This window comes from Astatotilapia calliptera, chromosome 13 (genome assembly GCF_964374335.1).
Source record: "Astatotilapia calliptera chromosome 13, fAstCal68.1, whole genome shotgun sequence".
In the NCBI taxonomy this organism is placed as follows: Eukaryota; Metazoa; Chordata; class Actinopteri; order Cichliformes; family Cichlidae; genus Astatotilapia; species Astatotilapia calliptera.
This window is the reverse complement of record NC_137434.1, coordinates 30,062,148-30,090,105: the sequence shown is the minus strand read 5'-3', so window position 1 is coordinate 30,090,105 and position 27,958 is coordinate 30,062,148. Positions and strand designations below refer to the sequence as shown.

The window sequence follows — 27,958 nt, the reverse complement described above, 5'->3', positions numbered from 1 at the left end:
GAGTTCAAACAGGTGCCATTCATACAGGTAACGAGTGGGGGACAGAAAAGCTTCTTACAGAAGACGTTACAGGTCTGTGAGAGCCAGAGATTTTCCTTGTTTGAGGTGACCAAATACTTATTTTCCACCCTGATTTACGAATAAATTCTTTACAAATCCTACCATGTGGATTCATGGATTTTTTTTTCACATTCTGTCTCTCACAGTTGAAGTGTACCTCTGGTGCAAATTACTGACCTCTGTCATCATTTTAAGTGGGGGAACTTGCACAATCGGTGGCTGACTAAATACTTTTTTGCCCCACTGTATATCTTAAGATAAGTGTGATAATTCTCTGTAATATTCTTATTAACAGCAATACATAATTATATATACAGTGTTTTGGGGTTTTAATAGTTTTTTTTTGCTTGTCTGTTCTGGAACTGACTTTTATAAATATAACAGAATTAATTTTACTTACTGAGTTAAAAGTTAAATAACAAATATTTAGTACATGTCTTGTATTTTGGTTGTATTGTGATGAAGCAAGAAAGTGCTGTGCTCAAATATTGTTTTTGTTTCTGTTGGGAATCCATTTCACTATAACAGCCTGAAATTTGTGTTTATTTTGAGGTGTGTGAATAATTAATTACAAAAAATATATATTATAAGATAAATCATTACTTGTACGTTTTCTGACGTACTAGTAAAATATTTCACTTGCTTTATATTTTACCTCTTTATAATAGGTAAAATAAATATTCATTCATTTATATGCATTAATCTACACTTTCATTTTATTTATTCATTTTAAACATTGTATTAATGTGGTTTCAATTAATATTTCCTGCAGGGGCGAAGATATCAGGTTCCTGTCATCTATTACACAAACCTCATCATCTCCATTCTGATCCAGCACAGCATGATGTTCTTTTGGGAGAATATAATGCATTACGACAACATTGCACGTTTCATTTACTATTCTGCTGTGACGGCCAGTCTTTACTTCAGGTTGTTGATTGCTTTGGAAAGGTACCAGTGTGTGTGTGTGTGTGTGTGTGTGTGTGTGTGTGTGTGTGTGTGTGTGTGTGTGTGTGTGTGTGTGTGTGTGTGTGTGTGTACTTACATGTCTCTGAATATTATACTGAAGCATTGTTATGTTCTGTACTCTCATAATCTCTCTTTTGTGTTGCAGGTATTGTTTCATCGCCTGCCCACTGTTGGACTGCCTCAGACAAACTGAGGGTTCTGTGCTGGTCTGTGTTCTGGTCTGGGTCCTTTGTAGTGTTAGTGTTGCTCTTGCTGTATTTTCATATGAATTTGTACGTTTAATTATTTATGCCGCCCTCCCTGCCCCCCTGTTCATCTTCTGTCTCGCTGGGACACTTAAAGCTCTGCCTGCTGCCACCTCAGTGCCCACTGAAGAAAAACGAAGAACTGTAGGAACCTTGGTTCTGTTGCTGCTTAATTACTTTCTCATAAACCTTCCTGCAGTCATTATGTTAACTTTGAATTCATATCGACATCTTTACGCACTAATTATTAATTTTATCATTATAATCTTATTTCTGTTTAGTTCATTGTTGGACTTCATTCTGTTTGCCTTCATGTGTAAAGGGCCCATTGACAGGCTGCTGGCACGTCTGTGCTGTTGCAGTATGGAGAGCAACAACACAGGAGATGTGACTGATGTTAGCACAGACAGGTCAGATCATGTAGTCAGAGATGAAGGAAACGAGGAAACAGGGTCACATGATAGGGAAGATGAAGAGGAATTAGAAAGTGTGAGATAAGTAAAAACAATCCAAAATATTTCTTCAGCTGAAGCCTCAGGCTGTAAGAATTGTTCTGTTGAGTATTTTGATGATTATCAGTTTAAAAGTCATTTAATTATCATATCCACCTTACTTTGTTTTTTTGTGAAAATATCATGCTCACTTATATTGTTGTTTAATTGTCTGGATAACTTTGGTTTCCCTCACAGTGACATTTTAATTTCCTCTGATCTGTTGAGTTATGACACAGTGTAATGTAATATTAATGTTATTGTTGTAAGATGTTTTCTTGGTTGCAGTTTTTTATGTGTAAATTTTTTTTATTTAAGTTTCAACTGAATCTGAAATACCTGATATTTTCCTCATTTGTTATACTCTTCTTTGAATTATCAAAAATAAATAAAAACTGTCCTTGGAAGCTATGATCCTTTATGAGCATTTAAATTAACATTTAATTAACTTAACTAAACTGGGATATCACAGGGAACCACACAGAGAAACACAGCCATGACGGACGACACAACACTAACACAGAGGAACACAGGGCTTAAATACACTGGGGAATAATGAGGGGAATGAGACACAGAAGGGGAGCACAGCTGGGAGAAATCAGACATGACAAGACCCGAGGGAAGGGAAACTCAACAGATTCACGTAGGACACAGTCCTTGGCTATTTAAGATTTACTATTTGCACACTGTTCACATTACGTGCAAGACCAGGCCATAAACCACAAGATCCAAGATGCAATATTTTTTAATAGAATTTTAAGTGGAAAAAAAAAGATGTAACAATTGTGATAAAATTGTGATTGTGATTTTTAAAATAAAAAATAATCTCAAATAGTGGTTACTAAACAGGACCCAACCATTGAGCCAGTTAAACAAAAACACAAGTAAGGTTTACTTAATATAACCGGCCAGACAATTAACAAACGGGTATCTGCTGAGGTCTTGTGACAACATGTGCACATCGCTGCATGAAACCCATACGAAAAATATATATAAATGTTATAAAGTTTGTATCTGTTTGTATCTGTGAAACTTGTATGAAAAGCATACAAGAGTGAAAACAGATATAAGATCCCTAGAAAAATTATATAAATAAAACTTGTATGTTTTGGATACTTCATAAAACAATATATGAAAGTGGCCACTTTCATGAGTAAATCATATAAGTCTTTTATGATTCACTATATGAAGTAGGCCACATCTGATGCAAGTATTTTATAAGTTTTTACTATTTCTTTTCCATTTGGGAAGCCAAACCTATATAGGCTTGGCAACACTGTACCAAGTCTATATACGTTTAGATATTCAGCATGACTTTTCCCACACATGTATGTTAGGTCAAACAGAAAAAAGCACAAGTTTGAGGAGGGTCATTTGGAGGAACTCAGTGTTTTTTCAGCATTTAGAGCAAACCAGTGAATCATTTTCACCACCTGCTGTTTCACATTGTTTTGTTTTTTTTTTTTCAGGTGAAAAGAGAGTAGAAAATTCATCTGCAGCAACTCCACCACACAGAAAGTCAGACAGAGATGTTGGGAGTCCTGATATGGATCAATATCTGCTTCTTCCTTCCCGTGACCACATTGTTCTTCTGCTGTGTGTGTTGTGCGGTATGTAAGTATGTCACATCTTTTTATGTCTGTGAGTGTGTGAACAATTAAAAGATTTGGCAAAAAGCAAAAAACTAAATTAAAATAAAATTATAAATTTAAAAAAATGTATAAAAAAAGAAGAGAAATAAAAATTAGCCCAGCAACAGACTGCCGACCTACCTACCTTTGGCCCAGTGACAGCTGGGCTACGATCCAGCACCAACATGACCCTGAGCTAGATAAAGAAAAAGAAAAAAAGAAAAAGAAAATGATGATGTTGAGTCTTCATTAAAATTAAGTGGTCGCTTAAATGCTCACAAATAAATAATTTCCCCCAGGGATCAATAAAGTATTCTGATTCTGATTCTGATAAAATCAAAAGTCTGACAATCAAACACTTTCCACTTACACTCTGTAAATTCATCTTACTACAAAAGTAGCCCATTGATAGTGTAGGAATAGTTGAATAAAATAATAAATTCTTACCATATTATATTTTATTGGTGCAGCACAAGTAAAGTGCAATAATGTCACTGGAGATCGAATTTTACTTACTTATTCGAGTCAAAAAAATATAGACTTTTAGTGATGACAGTTTAGCACTGTCATTTCGTCATAAATACAACAAAACAAAACTAGTACCAGTACCGAAAAAAAAGAAGATTTATTCATAACACATGTAGAAAGACCCAGGAAAACCGAGTTAACGATAAAAACGATAACAAAATAACGCTGAAAACCGATAAAAACCCTGAAAACCAGACATTTCACAACTGAGCCTCAACTCTCGCGGCCCGGTACCAAACGACTCACGGACCGGTACCGGTCAGAAAAAAAAACTATTCAACAATGTTTATGAGCATGTGCACACATACTGCTTCTACTACTTCCATTAGTGCTTATTTATTATGTGTCTGATGTGGACCAGGCCATGACCTACACCATGGCTTTGAAGCGCCACTGGTGATAATGTGCCATGGAAACGTCCAAGTTTAGTTGTAGATTCATGATTCTTTCCTTTGCATTAAAAGCTGATCTAACTTCAAGCTTTGTACAAGTTTGTCTTGAGTTCAGTTCTTTTTATTGTGTTTAGTATGTTGCTTTGTTTTGTTTTTGTTTTGTTTTTTGTCTTTTTTTGCTTGTTTTCTATTCTTCTCTCAACAGGTGATCCAGGAGTTTTTTTTTCTCCCCCCCTTTCTCACTGTCCCTCTCCCCTTCTGTTTTTCCTTTCCTTCCTCTTTCTTTCTCCCTTTCCTATCTCTCACTCATGTCTGTCCCGTCTGTAACATCTGAAAATAAAATATAATAAATAATAAAAACAAAGATCGACCAAATGGACCAATACGGCAATGCCACGATGATCCATTTGGCAAAGTAAATCCATTGGGTATCCTTGTTGGTCTTCAGACAACAATTCTGATGGCTAAAGAACCAAATGGGACAGGCGAAAAAAAAAAAAAAAAAAAAAAAAAAAAAAAAAATATATATATATATATATATATATATATATATATATATGCACAGTGCACAGGACCAACCTGTGCACTGCCTGGATTGATTACAAGAAGGCCTATGACTCAATGCCCCACAGCTGGATACTGGAATGCCTAGAATTGTACAAGATCAATGGGACCCTAAGAGCCTTCATCAGGAACTCAATGGGGATGTGGCGTACAACACTAGAGGCCAACTCCAAGCCCATAGCACAAGTCACCATCAAGTGCGGGATCTACCAAGGAGATGCTCTGTCCCCACTGCTGTTCTGCATAGGCCTGAACCCCCTCAGTGAGATCATTAACAAGACTGGCTACGGATACCGACTACGGAACGGAGCAGTTGTCAGCCACCTCCTGTACATGGATGACATCAAGCTGTATGCCAAGAGTGAACGAGACATCGATTCACTGATCCACACTACCAGGCTATACAGCAATGACATTGGAATGTTGTTCGGACTGGAGAAGTGTAGTCGGATGGTAACAAAGAGAGGGAAGGTAGTCAGAACTGAGGGGATTGAACTACCAGAAGGCAACATTGCAGACATAGAGGACAGTTACAAGTACTTGGGGATCCCACAGGCGAATGGGAACCATGAAGAGGCCGCTAGAAAAGCTGCAACCACCAAGTACCTGCAGAGGGTCAGGCAAGTCCTGAGGAGTCAGCTGAATGGTAAGAACAAGATCCGGGCCATCAACACGTACGCCCTGCCCGTGATCAGGTACCCTGCTGGGGTAATAGGCTGGCCAAAGGAGGAGATAGAAGCCACTGACATAAAGACAAGAAAGCTCCTTACCATGCATGGAGGGTTTCACCCCAAGTCCAGCACCCTGAGGCTGTACGCTAAGCGGAAGGAAGGGGGCCGGGGACTGGTGAGTGTCAGCACCACAGTCCAGGATGAGACAACGAACATCCAAGAATACATTAGGAAGATGGCCCCAACTGACCGAGTGCTCAGTGAATACCTCAGGCAGCAGAAACCCAAGAAAGAGGAGGGAGACGAGGAACCATCATGGAAGGACAGGCCCCTGCACGGTATGTACCACCGGCAGATAGAGGAGGTGGCTGATATCCAGAAATCCTACCAGTGGCTGGACAAAGCTGGACTGAAAGACAGCACAGAGGCACTAATCATGGCAGCACAAGAACAAGCTCTGAGCACAAGATCCATAGAGGCTGGGGTCTATCACACCAGGCAAGACCCCAGGTGCAGGCTGTGTAAAGATGCCCCAGAGACAATCCAGCACATAACAGCAGGGTGCAAGATGCTAGCAGGCAAGGCATACATGGAACGCCATAACCAAGTGGCCGGCATAGTGTACAGGAACATCTGTGCCGAGTATAACCTGGAAGTCCCGAGGTCAAAATGGGAGATGCCCCCAAGGGTGGTGGAGAATGACCGAGGTAAGATCCTGTGGGACTTCCAGATACAGACGCACAAAATGGTGGTGGCTAACCAACCGGACATAGTGGTGGTAGACAAACAGAAGAAGACGGCCGTAGTGATCGATGTAGCGGTTCCGAATGACAGCAATATCAGGAAGAAGGAACACGAGAAGCTGGAGAAATACCAAGGGCTCAGAGAAGAGCTCGAGAGGATGTGGAGGGTGAAGGTAACGGTGGTCCCCGTGGTAATCGGAGCACTAGGTGCGGTGACTCCCAAGCTAGGCGAGTGACTCCAGCAGATCCCGGGAACAACATCGGAGATCTCTGTCCAGAAGAGCGCAGTCCTGGGAACAGCTAAGATACTGCGCAGGACCCTCAAGCTCCCAGGCCTCTGGTAGAGGACCCGAGCTTGAAGGATAAACCGCCCGCAGGGGCGTGCTGGGTGGTTTTTTTTTTATCATGCTTTTTTACAACTACATGAATGTACTATTGCTGTGTGATTTATTACTATTACTGAAGGTCCGCGGCTCTGAACTGTAGTAAAGGGACCTCTGACTAATACGTCGGGTTCGTGTCGGGCTCGTAGCCGAAAACTAGCTCTACTTTGTTGTCTAGGTCAACTGTGCTAGCGAGAGACAGAGAGAGGCGTTGAAAGGCTGCTCCAACGGGACTTATTGTTTCGGAGGAAAACACGAACACGCTGTACAGTCGAGTCTTAATAGCTTACTTACAACTGGGCTCGTCAGGCACTCTTCTTGGCTGCAGTGGTTATTATTAGATTTACATGCTTCCAGCTCCTGTTTCTGCTCGGTGACACCTCGTACTTTTCCACTCACCTTTTTCTCCCTCCCTTGCTCACAGACACATAACAGGTATGGCAGTCCATTCTCCCTGCAGCACGGACTACGATGCCCATGAGGCTACATTCTTTAGAGCTATGCCTGTAACACTCTGCCTATTGCCTTCTTATTAAATCATTTTAAAAAATATTTCTTCACATCATCATGAGATGCAAGATTGAGACAGGCATTAGAGCCTCTTATTGTGTTCTTTGTTTGGGTTTCCACGGGTGTGGAATTACCAAAAATAGAGAGGGGACAGCCTAACATATGAAACAGGAAAAGACCTCCATGTAATCCCTTTATTTCAACAAAGTAACTGTATTCTGAATACCACCTTTTTAAACGGTAACTGTAACAGAATACAGTTACTCATATTTTGTATTTTAAATATGTAACGGCGGTACATGTATTCCGTTACTCCCCAACACTGGCTGTATGATAAAGAAACTCTGCTGTGGCAAAGAAAATCTGTCAACACGATTCTTTGAAATTAAACTGTAAAGAATAAATGTGTACAACTGCAGAAAAAAACTTCTTATAACTCATTGTCCAGACTGTCCAGTTTTTTTGAGGTTTTTTTTTCTTTTTTAAAACTAGTTAAAAAAAAGCTGAAATTTCTGTCGTCTAACGTGAAAACCAAAAACATTTGTTTAATTTAATTGTTTCTTGCTTAATTACTTTGTGTAGTATAAATGGCAGTAACCCATTAATAACTAACATAAGAAATTATCTCGCAAAGTATTGGGCAAACAGAATGCTGATACACTTGAATAAGACAAGAATAACGTAAAAGTATTTCTTATCCAATTTCTCAGTTAATCTGGTGATACGATTGAAAAACCTGCAGCCTAGAGCATCCTGGTGCCATGTGCACTTGTGGACACTCTTCTGTTCAAACATGGTCTTCGTTATGGCCAAACTGTGGTTTGCATGGAAGTCCAACAACAAAACACTGCTCAAGGTCAGATCCGGGAGGCCATTCCTCCCAATCATGCCCCTCCAGCTCTCACTGTAATTGCCCAGTAGGACAACAGAGTCCCCAGGTGGAGCACCCTGAAGTATCCCACCCAGGGACCCCAAAAAGGTGCATAACCCCAGACAACAGTCAGGACCATTCCCCAACCCAAAGGCGCAGGGAACAAACCCTCTCTTCCACTGGGAGAAACCCCAACGTACAGGCAGCAAGCCGAGGGGATACTAGGACACCCACTGCCTCTCTTCAAGGGTAACTCCACACTGAGACAGAGTCCAGCACCTCTCCAGGAGACTGAGAGGTACTGTGCATTGACCTCAATGCAGGGCTTGGGCTCTGGAACAAACTCATGCACTTAGGCTCCTTCCCCGCCAGAGAGGTGATATTCCATGTCCCAATTGCTAGTCTTGGTAGCCAGGGATCAGTCTGCTCCTGGCCGCCGCCCAGCACACATTGTAGCCGACCCTTGCAGCACCTCCTGCAGGTGGTGGGCCTGAAGGAGGATGGGCCCATGTCCCTTTGTCAAAGAGACAGTTTGAAATAGTCCATGGTGCCCGCTGACAAAGACCTTTCCACCAGACGCTCGCCGGGCTTCTTGTGAGACCTGCCGCCTCCAGTAATTCCCTCCACAGGGGATTTTCCACTAGAGCAACCTTGTGATGAAAGCCTACATCCTGAAGTAGTGCTGACCATAGCCACATTTTGTATTGATTATTGTTCGGCTGTATTGATGAGTTCTGACAGTCGGACGGAAGAGAAACACACCCAGATGTTGGTGCCAAAAAGCCTCTGGGGAATTATTTTACAGGTGGCTTATTATAACCTCATGGTGGGACAAATGGGACAAGACAAAACTCTGAAGCTAATAATGGCAAGATTTTATTGGCCACATGCGGGCAGATGTGTGCCAATGGTATGCGTCCTTCCTGGAATTTCCTGCAATGAATGTGTTACGGACACTGTTTCAGGTCATCCCCCAAGTTGGCACCCCGAAAGAGATACTGACTGACCAGGACACATTGTTCATGTCTCATAAACCTAAAGAACTGTATGAATTATTGGGCATTAAATCTGTTAAGACCAGCATCTACCACGCTCTGACTGACACATTAGAGGAGCAACTTAGTAAGGATTTAAAGTCCATGATTCGTAAGTTCATTCACACAATTGAACACAATTGGGATCACTGGTTAGACCCTCTGCTGTTTGCAGTGCGAGAGGTGCTCCAGGCCTCCACGGGGCTTCTACAGTAAGTTGCGGGGAGTGTTGGACCTAATTAAAGAAAACTGGGAGGAAGGTCCAAGCCCAGCTAAATACGTTCTGGACCTGAGTCACACCCCACTAACTGGATTTCTTTGGACTGTCCGGACTACGTGGTACAAGCCAACGCGGACACAGGTCGAACATGCAAACTCCACACAGAAAGGTGATGGACCATGTTAGTCAACAGTGCTAACCACCATGCCGAAGTGCTTCTTTTTCCGTCATTTTTGGTATGTTAGCTGAGATAGGACAACAGTGAGAAATGCTCCTGTGGTTTTAGTTTTTGCAAACAAAAGCACAAAAATATGAGTGAACAATGGATGAACCACCATACCACCTGTGAATGTTTTGTAGTAAACTTTATTATCCATGTGCAATACACACACAGACACGAGACACACACACTGCTTCTTTACATGCAGAAAAAGCTAAACAAAAATTTTGTGCTATGTCTATGATGCAGAATTGCACTTTCACATTGGTCATAGAGTTACTTTCAATGTAAATGACATTTAAGTCTTTAATTGCTGAATATTCAATTTGAACGAGCTTTAACAGACTACATTCAATATTTGGCCACTAAATTATGTTATGGAGCTGCAAATGGTTCAGTGTTTTAGAGCAGGGGTGCCCAATCGTAGTCCTCGAGAGCTACTGTCCTGCAGTTTTAAGATGCATCCCTACTCCAACACAGCGTAATCAAATAGTTTGATTACCTCTTCAGCATGCCATCAAGTTTGGCAAAGGCCTGATAACAAGCCATTCATTTCATTCAGGTGTGTGTCGGAACAAGGATGCAACTAAAAGCTGCAGGGCGGTAGAGCTTGAGGACTAGGATTGGGCACACCTGGTTTAGAGGCTTTCTGTCACAGTGCGTCTCTGACTGTGTTTAGTTACACAGTGTTTAGAGTTGAAGCTTTAAAGTAAATAGTAAACAGAATGGACTTTTAAGGCAATAGATTTATAAATATTTTATTTACCCCTGTTTTTTTTTCCAATTTATTGTACTGCACTGGGCTGTACAGTGGTGCAGTGGTTAACTTTGTGTCAGTGTCACAGTGATGTGTTTAATAGTCAAATTAAAGAAATCAATGGTCACAGAGTGCACACTGCGGTAACTTTGAGCAGATACAACAAAGTCCATTTCATTCAATTCCAAACATTTAACAGATTTTTTTGAAGCAATTTCCAGGTTTGTTATTAACAAGAATTTGAACTCGAGTGAAAGTAAAGAAAAGAGACAAGCATAAAACTGATTTGATGAATTTTACTTACACTAGTACAAGGGAAATTAAATAAAGCACTATCACACAGTAAATAGTAAAAACGATTATGCGTGATTCTGTGTTTTCTTTCCTGATATGGAAGCACGGAGCTGTAAGAGCTGGTCTCTTTTAACAAAGTTCTCGCTGGCTTCATGTTTGGGCGTCTGTGAGTTTGAACATCAGTGAGTACGGGGTGGAGATTATAAAGTTTGTTACCACAACTTCCTCGTTCAACACAAACTTGTCATATTGCAGATTTTACCCAACGGTTCAGCTGGAAACAGTCCTGAGACAAGTAAGGGCGACACTTATTTTATACATGTTCATATTATTTCTACCTGAAGAGAGGAATAGTTATAAAAGACATAGAAACTGACTGAATTAGAACATCTGGAGATAGTTTATTAAAGTCACTACCTTCTTTTCTTTTGTGCTTGGAGTGAGCAGCTTTTTGTGAATGTGTGTGTTGGTAATGCACTAACTGTACCTCCTCGATCTATTTGACTAATATAAATAACTTCTCCCACAGAATGTCAGCGTAACTGTAGCCTGCATAGCAACACAATGTGCAATGTGAACCATGCAGCCTAATCACACATGTTGATTTAAAACAGAGCCTGCAGCAGTAGATGTATTCATATGTATTACTGCTATGGTTAGTGCACTGATAGCTTTGACAGAACTGAATTAGATTTATTTCAGTACATTTGTGTTGGTTCATCACAACATGTTCTTACTGAGAGCTGAAAATTCCTGGTCCAGTTAAATTCCTTGCTCTGAAACTCTGACCCAATAAGCTGTAATTGAATGGCCCTGTCATAGAGTCTAAAATCCTAACTTGCAAACATGAAGGTTATAAGGATAATTTAAAGCTGCACTGAGGAGTTTTTGGAATTATTGTTGCTGTGCAGGGATATTTCATGAGCAATTTCTGAATCATTTTTAAAGATTGGCATGTAAAGTTTTCAAGATCAGTAATGCAAAGTAGATTTTATATTAGAGTTAGTTTGATTGAAATTTATGGTTAATCAAATAATTGTAAACTTCTCTGAACTCACAAAAAAAGTTGAATCCACTTGAGCTTTAATCAAGTGTTAGCAATAGACTTTAAATTGTGTTTTTATATTGCCATGATCCCTCCCTTCACCACCAGTGTTTATTATTCTGTGCCAACTTTAGATCTGTTTTTATTTTTAACTTTAGTTTTTAAGAGAAATCACATTAATTTCAGATCGTCCAGCACAATTCAGGCTATTCCATGTTATTATTATCAGTTGGCGTTGCTGCTGAACGATGTCAACCTACTGCTTTTTTTTTTGCTTTTTTTTTTTTGCATTGGTATAGATTCCAACACAACCCTATCACAGTAACTGCCTCTACTTACCGAAATAAGTAGAGGCAGGTGCTCGACTTGACTGAGATGGAAGCCTTCCTCAAACCACAATCCAAAGCGCGCGAGACCGAAATCCCGTGTGGTGTCGCAAGATTTAACATTGCTGTATTATTGACTTACTTCACTCAAACATGATATGAACAGTTTAATCTACCCTCTCTACATATCATGTAGTTTCTACACTATTACAGTTACACTTAACTTTAAAGCATGAGGCAATTGTGTTGAGTACATACAAGCTGCTTACATAAATTCAAGAGATGGCCAATCTCTTTTTATCAGTGTACTTTTCTTGATTTCATCTGTACAGGTGTTCCACACACTAACTCCTCTGACTGCTGTGATATTTTAAATTTGTCATTACTACTGGCTTGCTGAACATAAGGGTTCCTCTCAGGTCATGAGTATTTGGTCTTATTTGGAACAAGCTCTGAATGTTGTGGGGCAAAGATTTATTTGCTGCTTTGTACATTGTTTGCGCAGTTCTGAGGTCAACCAAATCTTTAAATTTGAGAATATTTAATTTGATAAAAAGTGGATTTGATGGTTCCCTTAAAGTAGTTTTATTTATTATCCTTATTGCTCTTTTTTGCAGAATGTATATTGGATGGGTGTGTTTTATATGTTTCCCCACACTTCCACACAGTATGTCATGTACGGCAGTATAATAGAGAGTATATAACGATGTTTGATTTATGAGATCCTTAACCTTGTCAGAGACTTCGATATTTTGCCTTTGATATGAGTAATGTGGGGAATCCAGGATAGTTTGTGATGTTTTATCACACCAGGGAATTTTATTTCAGATACTCTGTCTAATTCAGTGTTATTTATTGTCAGCTATTTAATTTCGTTTGCTGCTTCTCATGATCCATATCAATTTATTCTTGTACCTCTTATAAGTGTGTTCAGCTTCTATTGTTCTTTTATTTAACAAAAATGTCTTATACAACAAATTCTCTTGTAAATTTTCTTGCATGCGTTCAGTATCCTCTTTGTTAGCCATGGTTTTCAGTTTTCTTTGATTTAGTTCGTTAATATTATTGATAAGAAGTTTTCATATGCCACGTCAACATCTTGAACATACATGTTACTCCAGTCTTGGTTGTTGAGCTCTTTCTTAAGGCGGCAAATTGCTTCTTGCGTTTTATGTCTAATTAATTTCTTATTAGGCTCACATCTGTTAATCCTGGCGTAGCCAGGATTTACTCCGGAACAAATAAAACACAGAAAAAAGCCAAACAATTACATTTTTAAGTTATCCGAGTTACTTATATATCATGTTTAACCTGAGTAGCGAAAGACAGCGGGGTCTGAAAACGACGAAGCTGGGAGCCCGCTGCTTTCGCCGGCTCGAGGGACTATTGAACCCCCCGGCTAGCTATCGAGCGGGTGGGTAACAGACGTCTCTGAAGACGTCGGAGCACTTTTGCAAATATGCGATGTCTTGATAAACCAAGCAGGTATTTGAAGTTTACACAGCTGCTTTCTCACCTGGAAATATGTTAAAAGTTTATTTTGTGACTGTTGAGAATATATTCCTTAATATACATCAGAGTTAAAGAAAATAAAGTTTGTGATTGCTTGCAACACTATAATATTGCAGTTAATGGGTGTAAGAATACAAATAGAAAAAAGGCCTTGATTAGGAACAAAGAACTGGGGTGCAGGGCAGGAGGACAATCAACCCCCACCCCCAGGGCAGGAAGCAAGAGTTACTGAGAGTGAGGGGCAGAAAAAAGGGCAAACGGACACTACCTTAAAAGGTCAGGGTGTCAGCACCCTTGGCCACTGTACTAGTGTATTGTGGGGATGTTCGCTGTAGGGAAGAGGAGACCAGAGGTTATAACTGTAACTGTTGTGTGGAGTTCTTTAGATCAGCCTTAAGCATAGGACTACATAGGAATGCAGTGTGCTGATCTCCAGATGCATCTGTAAGAATAATGGATAATAAAAGGAGTGTGTAAAACATGGAAACATCTCAGCGTGATCTCTACCAGGACCAAAAGATTACCCAGAAAGATTAATAAAATGGTAAATGGCCTGTATTTGTATAGTGCTTTACTAGTCCCTAAGGACCCCAAAGCGCTTTACACAACCAGTCATCCACCCATTCACACACACACATTCACACACTGGTGATGGCAGCTACATAAGAGTAATATTTAAAGTAGTAGTAATATTTAGTAGCGGCTGCCATTGTTGGAAACTGGAATTGGCTGGGCCGCGCTATGAATTCTGGGATATGGTGGGCCACGAAGGAAACACCTGACCCATCCTTCAAATTTGGGGAAATGAAGGCCGCATTTGTCGGCTGCATTTGAAAGAGTCGACACATTGGGACAGCCTTCATTGCCTGGCTGTGACGTAATCGGCCTTCAAATGCTGCCTCTGGTGGATGCAGCCTACGTTTTGGGAGACAGCTTTTCTCCTCCCAATTCACATACATAATCCAAGCTGTGGTGGTCACTCAGAAACCCTAGCTCAGCGGTGTTCAACTACAGGCCAAGTGTAGCATAATTCAAATTATTTTAGATATACATGTAAAATTATGAGGAAAAAATCATAAATAGGGTAATTTAGTGTAATAAGATTATATAAATCAGATGAAATTTACATTTACATTTATAGAGCAACAAACAATGTTAGATAAGTTAGTTGTCTGATCCTGTTGAATGCAGGATAACTGCTGTATTTAGCGTCTGACATGATCAGTTACCAGTTTATTGGGTACACATTACTAGTCTAATAAAATAATTCTAAAGTTAAACTTGCCTCCCAGAAGATTACTTTAAATTAGACTGGTTTTAATTTCTTGGTTAAATAGAATTTCAAATTTAACAGTTGCTGAAAGTTAAAAAGTGACAATATTTTAAAAAAATTAAGATGGAACAAACACAACTGGGCGATGACTTTGGTAAAAAAAAATCTGACTAAAAATCATATGTTATGCATCACAGATGAAAGCAGGTTTACTCGGAGTGCGCGTGTATCCTGTTCAACTTGAGAGAGACTGTCATTTCATCCGGTCATTTGGAGGAACTAAGTGTCTTTTCCAGCATTTAGAGCAAACCGGTGAGCCATTTTCACCACCTGCTGTTTCACATATTTTTTTCTTTCAGTTTAAAAGAGAGTAGAAAATTCTTCTACAGCAACTCCACCACACAGAAAGTCATGTGGGAGATGTGGGGAGTCGTGATATGGATCATTACCTGCTTCTTCCTTCCCATGACCACACTGTTCTTCTGCTGTGTGTGTTGTGCGGTACGTAAGTATGTATCATCTTTTTATGTCTGTGAGTGTGAACAATTAAAAAACTCAGAAAAAAGCAAAAATGAAATAAAACTTAACCCAGCAATAGACTGCCAAGCACCTGCAATATACCCAACAGTTGACAGCTGACATAAACTTGAATGTCAGTTGATAGTCGACAGTGTAGAAATAGTAGAATAAAATAATAAATTCTTAACATGTTGTATTTTATTGGTGCAGCAAAAGTAAAGTGTAATAATGTGAAGTTCACTGAACCAGATACAGTCATGTCATACAATTAGCGCATCCCAGATGAGTGAATATATGAGACTCATTAAAACCAATCATGTGTCGACAGCTTCACTACTATTCAGAAATGATTCTCTAAATTTCTGTCATTAATGGGATTAATAGTTGTGCTTTGATCATATATAAGAGTATTGTTCAACAAAATCTCCCGTAGACGTTCAACATGTTTGCAGTTTGACTAAATAAGAAAAACCCATAAAGTGTGTAAAATTTGGCCTCACATTTATTTTTGGACCATTCAGTGACCTCTGCACCTGACTATGTTGTTATTCTACAGCAAAACAGTCAACACTTAACATAGATATATCTTAAGATAAGTGTGATAATTCTCTGTAATATTCTTAGTAACAGTAATATATAATTTTATATACAGTGTTTGGGGGTCATAACGGGTTTTTTTGTTTGTCTGTTCTGCAACTGACTTTTCTAAATATTACAGAATTAATTTTATTTGCTGAGTTAGAAGTTAAATAACAAATATTTAGTACATGTCCTTTATGTTGGTTGTATTGTGATGAAGCAAGAAGGTGCTGTGTTGAAATATTCAATTTGTTTCTGTTGGGAATCCATTTCACTATAACAGCCTGAAATTTGTGTTTATTTTGAGGTGTGTGAATAATTAATTCAAAAAATATATATTATAAGATAAATCATTACTTGAATGTTTTCTGACGTACTAGTAAAACATTTCACTTGCTGTATATATTACCTCTTTAAAATAAATATATTCATTCATACACATTAATTTACACTTGGGTACAATCATTTTAAACATTGTATTAATGTGGTTTCAATATTTCCTGCAGGGGCGAAGATATCAGGTTCCTGTCATCTATTACACAAACCTCATCATCTCCAATCTAATCCATCACAGCATGATGTTCTGTATGATGGTCCTTCGGTGGTACATACTGCACGACACCATTGGGTGTTCCTTATACTATTTTTCTGTGACGGCCAGTCTTTACTTCAGGTTGTGCATTGCTTTGGAAAGGTACCAGTGTGTGTGTGTGTGTGTGTGTGAGTACTTACATGTCTCTGAATATTATACTGAAGCATTGTTATGTTCTGTACTCTGATAATCTTTCTGTTTGTGTTGCAGGTATTGTTTCATCGCCTGCCCACTGTTGGACTGCCTCAGACAAACTAGGAGTTCTGTGCTGGTCTGTGTTCTGGTCTGGGTCCTTTGTAGTGTTAGTGTTGCTCTTGCTGTATTTTCATATGAATTTGTACGTTTAATTATTTATAACGCCCTCCCTGCCCCCCTGTTCATCTTCTGTCTCGCTGGGACACTTAAAGCTCTGCCTGCTGCCACCTCAGTGCCCACTGAAGAAAAACGAAGAACTGTAGGAACCTTGGTTCTGTTGCTGCTTAATTACTTTCTCATAAACCTTCCTGCAGTCATTCTATTAACTTTGAATTTATATCCACCTGAAACACTTCACCCTGAGACAGCTACTGATTTTATCATTATAATCTTTTTTCTGTTTAGTTCATTGTTGGACTTCATTCTGTTTGCCTTCATGTGTAAAGGGCCCATTGACAGGCTGCTGGCACGTCTGTGCTGCTGCAGTATGGAGAGCAACAACACAGGAGATGTGACTGATGTTAGCACAGACAGGTCAGATCATGTAGTCAGAGATGAGGGGAAAGGGGAAATGGGAAAAATGGCGAGGAATTAGAAAGAGATATGCACCATCCTTTCCAAATATTTTTCAGTTGATGCCTAAGGCTTTCAGTGATTTGAAATCCTGTTCTTTGCACCTACTGGGAGCCACAGAAAGCTTTATTTTGTTGAGTAGCTAAATGATGTTAATGCAAATGTGCAAATTATTGTTATATCTATAATATATCTGTTGCTGCTTAATTACTTTCTCCTAAACCTTCCTGCTATCAGTCTATTAGCGTTTGAAATTAGAGCTACACTTCCCGATCACAACTATTGATTTCATTATCATGATGTTATTTCCTTTTAGTTCACTGTTGGACTTCATCTGTTTGAAGTCCACTGTTTGTTTTCATCCGTCAAGGGCTCATCATTCCAAATATTTTTAGCTGTCCCCTCAGACTGTCAACAGCCTAAAATTCTGATCTTTGCACCTACTGGGAGTAACATTGTTTTGTTGAGTAGTTGAATGTTGTAAATGAAAATGTACAAATTATTTCATAATTTCTTCTAAATGGCAGGAAGGTGGTGCAGTGATTAGCACAGTCACCTCACAGCAGGAAGTATGGGGACTTTTATTAAATTTTTTTTCCTGTCCTGTCCGACAGTGTAGCAGTCAGAATTGTTGTCTGAAGGACAAAAAGAACCAAACAGATTTACATTCACAAGTGGAGCATTACAGCCTTTGCTATAGTGGTCCACTTGATAGTCAAATTTTATTTGAACTTTATTAGGATTTTTTATTTCAGGTTATTACAACCACAGCGCACGAGGGCGCGGGAGAGAAAAGAAAAAAGAAAGAAAGAAAGTAATGATTGGGAGAAAGTTAACAGCAGGGGAGGGAGAGAGAAAAAACTGATAACTAAAAAAAGACCAGAGCATGATCTCCATGAGTCTGTAACGGTACTTTGACTTCCTCCTGCAGACCAAAACATTCAGTTAGATGTATTTGTGATGCTAAACTGCCTGTAGGTGTGAAGACTGTCCAGGATGTCATATGACAGCTGGGATCAACTCCAGTCACCACCAACAAAAGATTGATGGAGTTTCATCTGAAGACGTCTTAAACTCAAATATTAATCATCTAAAGAACTTTTGAAACCTTTTTATTTTGTATCATTGCAGTCATTTTAAAAACTCATATTAAGTTTTTATTTTACCGTTAAAAAAATTTAAAAGGACACTTTAAATGTCGAGCATTTGTTTTTTACATTTTCAGTCACAGTAGCATTTGAATGTCCTTTGATCTATTCAGTTACGACTGTGTATAATGTATTATTAATAATATTGTTGTTAAACATGGACGTGTTTGTGTTTAGTTTATGGTTTGTGTTTTTTGTTGGTTTTGTAATTTTGTTATATTTTCTTTGATGTTTTAATTGTGAAATAAAAGTTTCTTGAAAAGAAAATGATTAGCTTTTTTAATTTTTCCAGTTACAGGAAGTAATGATTACATGAAGTTATTAGCAAAATATGATGAATCCTGAATCTACGGTATGTGTGTGAGAGAAAAACATTGGGGAGAAATTGTACTTTTACTGCCTTTTCACTGAAGAGGACAAAACTTTTTTCTAAAAATTAATTGATATATAAATATGAGCATAATTTCTTTCCTTTCATGATTCAAAATTATTTGAAATTACATTAGTTATGTGATTCTGATCTGGTCAACTCCAAACTTCACTGTAGTAGTTCACTTCACTGTTACAGGGTTTGAAACTGAGGCTGTCAACCACCTAAAGCAAACACTGAGGCTAAATTTACTTGTGTTACGAAACATACATGGGAAAAAACGTTCCAAGTCATCAGAACTGGGTGGTTTGAGGTTTTCTGTTCTTTCTCATTTTTCCTTTCATTTTCTCAGGTGAAGCTGCCCGGCTGTCTTTGGCTGAGGTTGGAGTCTCTGAGTGTGTGTCAATCTCTGCTTACTGGTGGGTACTTCTTTCATAGGGCTCCAGGTGTAAGAAGGACAGGTAGTGCCACAGTTCCCTGCCATCATTCCCACAGTGACTTTAGGGCCGCATCAGTCTGTAAACTACCAGTTGGTCATCCATTCACAGTCTTTTTTTAATCTCATGTTTTATGCCTGTGCTCCTTCTAAGCTCCTGCTTGGACCCTGACGGCTCAACAATTAGCTGACCTGCAGTCTGATAACCTCTGTTTTGTTCCTTCTCCTCACCTCCCCCTGGACTTTCACATGCCTGCACATGGATAATGCAACACATTGAAATCCAGGATGACATTTTTCTGTATTAATTTTTTTTCAGTGCTATAAATAAAGTACATATATTGAAAAGAACATGATTAGCTCTTTTAACTTTTTGCAGTTACAGGAAGTTGACTCAATAAGAAATCTGCATTTAATCTAAAAAACCAACAGGGTTGTTTCCCTGGTTTCATAAACATGTCAGATTATATCAAAGTCTATGACAAGACGACTTATCTGTTGCTATGATCGGTGACCACAGTAAAATCTTCATGGATGCATGTATGGTGTCAGTAAATGGTTTAAAGTCTTAAGCAAGCCTGTGAACCCACAATCATATACATGCGTCTCAACAGCATCACTGCTTTTCAGGACCCTGGTCATGTATTACTATTTATGTAGTTCCAAACATTTTAAAATAATCTTTGAATTGTGAAGGGAAGAAAAATACTTGTTATATGTGAACACCAGGTACTTTCTGTTACCGGCCTAACACAGGTGTTCATAGGTATGTTATATCACGGTCTCTGAAATGCAGTGACTTGTTCTGTGCCCTCCTGATATTTAAGGGTTTAATTGATTACAATTATGCTTGGCATGATGAGCCTGGGACATTTGCTCCTCATAATATTAGAAATTTACAGTCAGTATGCTCAAACTCAGGCTTTAGAAACAAGATTTAGCAACAATAAATTATGTCCATCTTTTATTTACAGTCTATACGCATAACAAAGAAGAAGGCAGGCCTCATCACCGTAAAGGAGAAACATTTTTAGAAAAATTAACAAGAACATAATTTCTTTGCTTTAAAGATTCCACATTATTTGTTGTAATATTAGTGAAATGAATCTGGTCAATGTCCAGAAAGCTTCTTCCTAAATGTAGAATAGATTAGAATAGAATAGAATTCAACTTTATTGTCATTGCACATGTCACAAGTACAAGGCAACGAAATGCAGTTTGCATCCATCCAGAAATGCTTTAGCCATGATATAGATATATTACAAAATATATATTAGCAATAATATAGGTATATAGATATATTACAGGAATGGGTCTGTTATACGTATGAGGGGACAAAAATGGGTCTATTATGGGTATGTTACAACGTACACGATATGAAGGTATGTTATGAATATGCTATAACTATAAATATGTACAGGCTGTAGTGGGTATACAAGCTAGGGCTGGGCGATATGGCCTAAAATCCATATCGCGGTATAATTTGAAGCACGTGCGGTAACGATATATATCACGATATATTCTTTTCTTCTGTATAACGTATTTCCCACACTATAAGGACTTAAAATCCTTTAATTTTCTCAAAAATCGAGAGTGTGCCTTATGTATGAATTCTGGTTGTGCTTACTGACCTCGAACCGATTTTGACGTGCAGAAATCTGCTAAAAATGTTTTAGTACAACTTTGGTAAGCCGCACTGCTTGATGGATTGTCAGAGCATTACGGCTGCCGTAGTGAGGAGCTTCGTGGAGTAATCTGGGTCCAAAACTCCGTCCTCTTCAGGTCCCAAAGTCAAACGAATACTGAGAGTTAAAAACGGTCTAAATTCTTTCATCTTTAATAAAATCATCAGCGTTGCTGCTTTATTGGGTGTAACAAATAAGTTTAACATCCATGAAAACAGAATTTATTAAATTTAAGAGAGTTACAAGTTAACAGGAAGTTAGCTCGCTAGTTTCCACCTAAACATGACATACCATGTTCCACCAACTTTTTTTTCCACTCGATAAAAGTTAACGTGAGGGATTCTGGTGGTTGGGGACGCATGCAATCGCATAGCAGGATGCTATACACGGGCCAAACTTCAATCAGGAGAACAACCGAGATTATTCATGCACAATACGAGGTTGGTTATTAATATACTGCAACAACATGGGGATAGAACAGCTGCGAGAGAATTCAACATTAATGAATCAATGTTACGGAAGTGGAGGAAGCGCAGTTTTTGGCTTTCTCCATATTTCAAAAGTGCTTCATCTCTTTGCTGTGACTGTCGCCCGCCATAATTTGCAGATGATAATTGTTGTAGCGCAGCTTGGCCAGCTTGATCGTTGGCCAAATTTATATCGTTTCTATCATTTCCACCCCTAATACAAGCTATGTATAGACTATGAAGAGGATATGAATATGAAACTATACAGAAATATGAAATATAAAGCTATACAGAAATTTGCAAGTTAGAAACAGTTGTAAACAGTTGTAGAATTATAATTATCGTATTGTACAGAATGATTGTTTATACAGAATTATACAGTAGTGCAGTTAAGATAACTGCAATATGTGGCTACTTTCTACAGAGGCTATATAAAGTGCTAGTGGTTGTGGGTGTGTGTATGTCCAGTCCATGTGTTAACGTGGGTCAGATGTCAGGAGGCAGAGTTCAGGAGTCTGACAGCTGTAGGGAAGAAGCTGTTCTGGTACCTGGTGGTCCACCCGAGGCACTACAGGGTGAAGAGTCCATGTGATGGGTGACTGGGGTCTTTGATGATTTTCCCAGCCCTTTTCAGACACCACTTCCTGTAGATGTCATTTATGGCAGGAAGTGGTGCTCTGGCGATGCGCTGGGCAGTTTTCACGACCCTCTGCAACGCCTTCCAGTCCGAGGCAGAGCAGTTCCCGTACCAGACTGTTATACAGTTGGTCAGGATGCTCTCGATGGTGCAGCAATAGAAGTTCACCAGGATGTCTGAGGACAGGTGGTTCTTCCTCAGAGTCCTCAGGAAGAAGACGCGCTGGTGAGCCTTCCTGACCAGCTTGGAGCAGTTGGTCGTCCAGATGAGATCCTCGGAGATGTGAACTCCCAGGAACTTGAAGCTGCTCACACGCTCCACAGCCGTCCCCTTAATGTGGATGGGTGGATGTGGGTCAGCATTCCTCCTGTAGTCCATGATGAGCTCCTTGGTCTTCTCGGTGTTAAGCAGCAGGTTGTTTGTGTCACACTACTCAGCCAAACAATACACCTTCTCCCTGTAGGCAGCCTCATCATTGTCATTGATGAGGCCAATCCCTGTGGTGTCATCTGCAAACTTAGGCTACGTCCACACTAATGCGTTTTCGTTTGACCTCCCGTCCACACTGAGACGGCGCTTTCCTCAAGGAAAAACACAGCGTTTTGAAAACGCTCTCAAAAACGCATACATTTCTAAACGCAGCTGTCCCGTCGCAGTGTGGACACTCGGAAATGGCAGACTTTCTAAAACAATGACGTTTTTAGTCATGTGATGCAGTCATGTGACCAAATAAACAAAGATAGCGGAGTGCATTATACAGCGGTTGTTTTGATTGCTCTCAATTTTGACAGCCCTAAGAAAGATGAATATCAGTTTGTACATGCTCCAGATAGCTTTTCTTCAAATTCTTTAATTCTCACTCGCTTTTGCGCAGGACTGGAACGTAAGCGTTTTCATCCGTTTCAGTGTGGACGCACGACTCTGTGAAAACGACTGAAAACGCTAGTGTGGACGCGGAGCGTTTTCAGATGAAAACGCCATTTTCAAATCTATCCGGGCTAGTGTGGACGTAGCCTTAATGATGGTGTTGGAACCATCGTTAGGTCTGCAGTCATGGGTGAAGAGGAGAGGAAACTGATGATTTTGTTAGTTCACTTCTCTGTAACAGGATTTGAAACTTTAAGATAAACACTGATCACTGATGTTATCAACAACCTAAAGCAACCGCTATGGAAACATAGTTTGCAATAACCAGTGCATTGGAAAACTGCATACTTAGGTTTAAAAAAATTGTAATTTTAAAAACAATCAGAAAATCATAAGCATCATCGACAAAAAATGTTAATATCAAGGAGTTTTACTTCTCCCTAGTTTCATGAGGCCACTTTGTTGTGTTCAGAAAACAGCACACATGGGCAAATGGAAATGACTGCATGTTAAACTGTGGAAGACGTCCTGAAAATACAAAACAATGTTTGCATGTTGTGTGCTCTGCATTGTGAGTGTGAATGCCTGGGGTGTAGGTAGGAGCTGGGGTGTAAAGTAAACTATCACAACTTCCCTGTTCAAGATGTTTATAATTATTCACATTATTTCTACTTGAAGAGGGGCATAATGAAGAAACTACCTAATATTTAGAACAAGCCTGTGCTATGATATTGCAAGCATTTCATAAATTATTGTTATTATTGTTATTAAACCTTGATAATCAGTTAAAGATATAATAAAAAATACAAGATTTTAGTTTTACATAAAAGGTTGTTTTAAGATAATGAGAAAGTAGAAGATTCTTTCACAACAACCACACAGCTAGAGATGCAGGAAGTGCTGATATGGATCGACATCTGTGTCTTCCTTCTAGTGACCATGCTGGTCTTTTTTCTTCTTCTTGTTTTTTTTTACTGCATGTGTTGTTCAGTATGTAAATATTTCTGTATTGCTGACATTATTAATACATAATATTATTATACTCTTTATTTCTGTTAATATGTAAATATATTGTTTTGCTTTCTTTTAAAAAAAAAACTAAAGTCATATTTAAAAGGAAAAAAAATGTAATATCTCAAAAATTGTTGACTGAAAATACGAAACAATAAGTCACGGAATTAATAAAAATACCCACTGTGTACGTCAACTTTGGCCCAGTGACAGCTGGGATGCGATCCAGCACCCACGTGATCCTGAGGCAGAGAAAGTAAACAGAAAGGAGAAATGGAAAAAATAAAACATGAAATGTTGAGTCGTCTTGAAGATCGAGTGGTTACTTCAGTGCTCACAAGTAAAGTCAGAAGTCTGTAAATAAAACAAAACTTTCCAGTAAGACTGCAGATTTATTTTGCTACAAATGTAACAATAATAACAGGTTTTTTTTATTTCTTTATTTTAAGATTAATGTGATCTCTATCATAACAGTAATATGCCTCTCTAAGGCATGATAGAGTCAGTGAGTTTAGGAGTGTGTGTTAAAATATGTCACTCATATGCAGATTCAGTGGGGTTCAGTATCTCGGGTACTCTGACGTGTAGACGGGAGGCGCTGGGGAGAAATCACGTGCGTTCTAACTATGACCTGCTCTACCAGTGCAGCCTAAATCAGGAGTTTCATCACTGGAGTGTAACAGCAGTCAGTTCAGTTTACACAGTATCGTGCCACTCAGGATAAAAGGCTGCTGCCTGTCTGTCACCAGCAGCTGAAAATTTCTAAATAAATAAATATGAAAACAATGCAATATTTTATTTATTCTTATTGAAAGTAGTAAATAAATAGTTAAAACTGATAGCATGGTGCCCAGCTAATACAGGCATTTGGAATCACCAGTTACAATCCCATCCATATTTCCACGCTGTGGGAGGAAGTCAGAATACCTCACAGGTGAGAATCCTCACAGGCTCAAGGATAGGGATGGGTACCGGTATCCGGTGCCATGGTAGTAACCAGACCGAAAAGCAGCGCACATTTCGGTGCTTTATTTCGGTGCTTTTTTTCCCTGAGATGTCAGACACTTTGAATTCTAGCCAATCATTTTACGTTTCCGAGGATAGTAGGCGGGTCCAGGTACGTACGTTCTTTTAGAGCAGAGCTACAGATTAAAAGTGTGTGTCCGCTGTGAGAAAAGGTTCATTTAAAAGAAGAAAGGAAAAAAGTCTAGCTTTGAAGGTAAAGAGATGACTGTACTGTAGGGTGAAAATTGTGGCCACACTGGGAGGTTACAGGGAAAGTTTTCAGGTAAACTCTGTGCTTCTCTCACTGTGACCTAATTAGTCCTTACTTTATTTTATTTAAGTTATTTTTACACAATTGCATGTATTTATATTATATATTTAGATTTAAGAACAATGGTAACCTAATGCTTTTTCCACCACTTCCTATCCCACACAACAAAGTGGTTTACACATTGAAAAACCCCCTCGCAGAAAGTCATCGACAGGAGCGATGTGTCCTTGAAGTGATGATGTGGATCAACATATGTGTCTGCCTTCCTCTCACTATACTGATCATCTACTGTGTGTCTTATATGGTAAGTAAATAATGACTTGTTAATCTCTTTTTGTGAGTCCACAATTATGTGAATAATTAGAACATTTAGCAAAAAACCCATCATTGCTTACGTCAGCGGTCCCCAACCCCCGGGCCCTGGCCCGGTACTGGTCCGTTTGTCGTTTGGGACCGGGCTGCGAGAGTAGAGGCTCGGTTGGGAAATCTATGGTTTAAGGGTTTTTATTGTTAACTTGGTTTCCCTGGGTCTTTTCCGGTGTTGTAGTTGTGTGTCTTATTTTGAAAGAAATATTTATGCATTACCATAGCAACCAGAGAGCATTAAGGGGCAGAGAGGAGGATGTTACTCTCAATGTTGTTGACACATTTCAGGAGGACGCTGCTAATAAAGTTACACAATTACACAGTGAATTCATGTTTATTATTATATTTACACAATACCACAGTTTTTGTCTTGGTCGTATCATTTCATTTTGTTGTATTTATCCGCAACACCTTAAAGGTCGGTCTGTGAAAATATTTGCTACTGTGTCGTGTGTCTTGTGTCTCCACAGTCTGGTATTAAACCGGTCCTTGGCGCAAAAAAGGTTGGGGACCGATGCTTTTCGTTCCTTACGTCATTTCTGGATGATATCTTCTCTGTTTAAATTAATGAATTGGAGCAGGTCAGTTTGATATTGAAAGCTCTTGATTTGGCATCTGTATTGATGACAAAGGATAACAAAGTAGGGTGTTTAACTCTTGTAATAGCGATGGCCGTATCAATACAAATGTCTTTATTGCCAATACCAATGGTGGTATTAGAGTCGGCCTAATACTAGCATAATATAGTCGATACTTTGTTTCTATAGCCCACCTTTTACAGTTGACTGTCAAATATATTTCATTTAAAGGCAACAGGACATTTAACCAACAGACGTTTACCCAAATTCTTTTAGACACAGGCAAATTCACATTCTAGATTTTTTTGTAAGTGAAGTCTTTATTTGTTTTTAACATCAAACCAAACGAAAACAAAAACAAAACAAAACAACAAACAAAACAACAAACAACAACAACAACAAAAAGACAGCTTCCAATACCATGGTTAATTCACCTTTACATTTTGGGTCTATTTTCAACAGTTACTAACTATCGGTACACACACACACACACACACACACACACACAAAAGGGACAATAAATCAAATTCTTAAGTTATTCCGTTACTGAGTGCCTAAACAAACATACAACACAGCAAACATAAAGTTTAACAAAAGATAATTGCCCAGACAAAATAAAAAACAATCTCAGCCAAAAACACGTCCCCATGATTTGTCAAAACCCTCCCTATCATCATTAATCCTAGCCAAGAATTTTTCATACGGCACCATTTTCAGAATATTATCTTTCCACCTATTATATTCTGGAGGAGATGGTTCCTTCCACACACTGAGGATAACTCGGGCTGCTGTGATCACCCCCACCTTTATAACCACAAAATCATATTTTGAAACCCCAGGTAAAATGGTAAATGGCCTGTATTTATATAGCGCTTTACTAGTCCCTAAGGACCGCAAAGCGCTTTACATATCCAGTCATCCACCCATTCACACACTGGTGATGGCAGCTACATTGTAGCCACAGCCACCCTGGGGTGCACTGACAGAGGCGAGGCTGCCGGACACTGGTGCCACCGGGCCCTCTGACCACCACCAGTAGGCAACGGGTGAAGTGTCTTGCCCAAGGACACAACGACCAAGACTGTCCAAGTCGGGGCTCGAACCGGCAACCTTCCGATTACAAGGCGAACTCCCAACTCTTGAGCCACGATCGCCCCACAAGCACCGACCAATCCCCTAATAAGCGCAGTCTTGGTGACAAGGGTATTATCAAACCAATCCACCTTCCTATTTTGTTTAATACTTTTTGCCAAAAGGGATAAACTTTCCCACATTCCCAAATAGCATGCATAAATGTCCCTGGATCTGAGCTACATTTCCAGCATATATTATTGGGACTGATTCCCATTCTATAAAGTTTGGACGGAGTGAAGTACCATCTGTGTATTAATTTGTACTGAGTAAATTTACCCCTGGCCTCGCTTACATATTTAAAATTCTACACCAGTCTTCTTTAGAAATTGCACAACTCAAATCTCTCTGCCATATAATGCTCAAGTTCTCACATATCTATTTTTTTAGATTGTTAAACAGATTGAAAACAGCTGCTCTATGTGCTGTACTGGACAATTCTAAAAACTCCACCACTGTATTTGTGCTTTGAGTAAATTTTCCTTTGGTAATACAATCCCTTATTTGTAAATATTTCCAAAAAAAATTTTCCCTTATCAAACCATATTTTTGGGTTATTTCAGCGAACAGCATAAACGCTCCCCCTGAGTAAAGATCGCTTATCCTGTGAATGCCTTTGACAAGCCATTCCCAGTCTGTACAGCAGTGTTGTTCCATAGCGAGATAAGGTTGTCTTAAATGAGATGCTTCACACATTGTGCACCTCTACCCAGACAGCTTTAGAATACCCGAGCACTGGGTTATCATGAAAGTCTTGTCCATTAATAGCTGAGCCCCGTGAGAGAACAT

The 27,958-nt window shown here is 39.2% G+C and overlaps 2 long non-coding RNA genes across 2 annotated transcripts; both read left to right on the top strand.

Moving 5' to 3' along the window:
• The first annotated feature begins 832 nt into the window (after window positions 1–832).
• On the top strand, window positions 833–2,176 carry LOC145419717 (uncharacterized). The gene is made up of 2 exons (XR_013901047.1): window positions 833–1,011; window positions 1,175–2,176. It is a non-coding gene; the product is annotated as an uncharacterized LOC145419717 (long non-coding RNA).
• An 8,669-nt stretch (window positions 2,177–10,845) lies between these two features.
• Window positions 10,846–18,612, top strand: LOC145419650 (uncharacterized). The gene is made up of 4 exons (XR_013900963.1): window positions 10,846–10,878; window positions 15,099–15,240; window positions 16,344–16,531; window positions 16,640–18,612. It is a non-coding gene; the product is annotated as an uncharacterized LOC145419650 (long non-coding RNA).
• The last annotated feature ends 9,346 nt before the right edge of the window (window positions 18,613–27,958 follow it).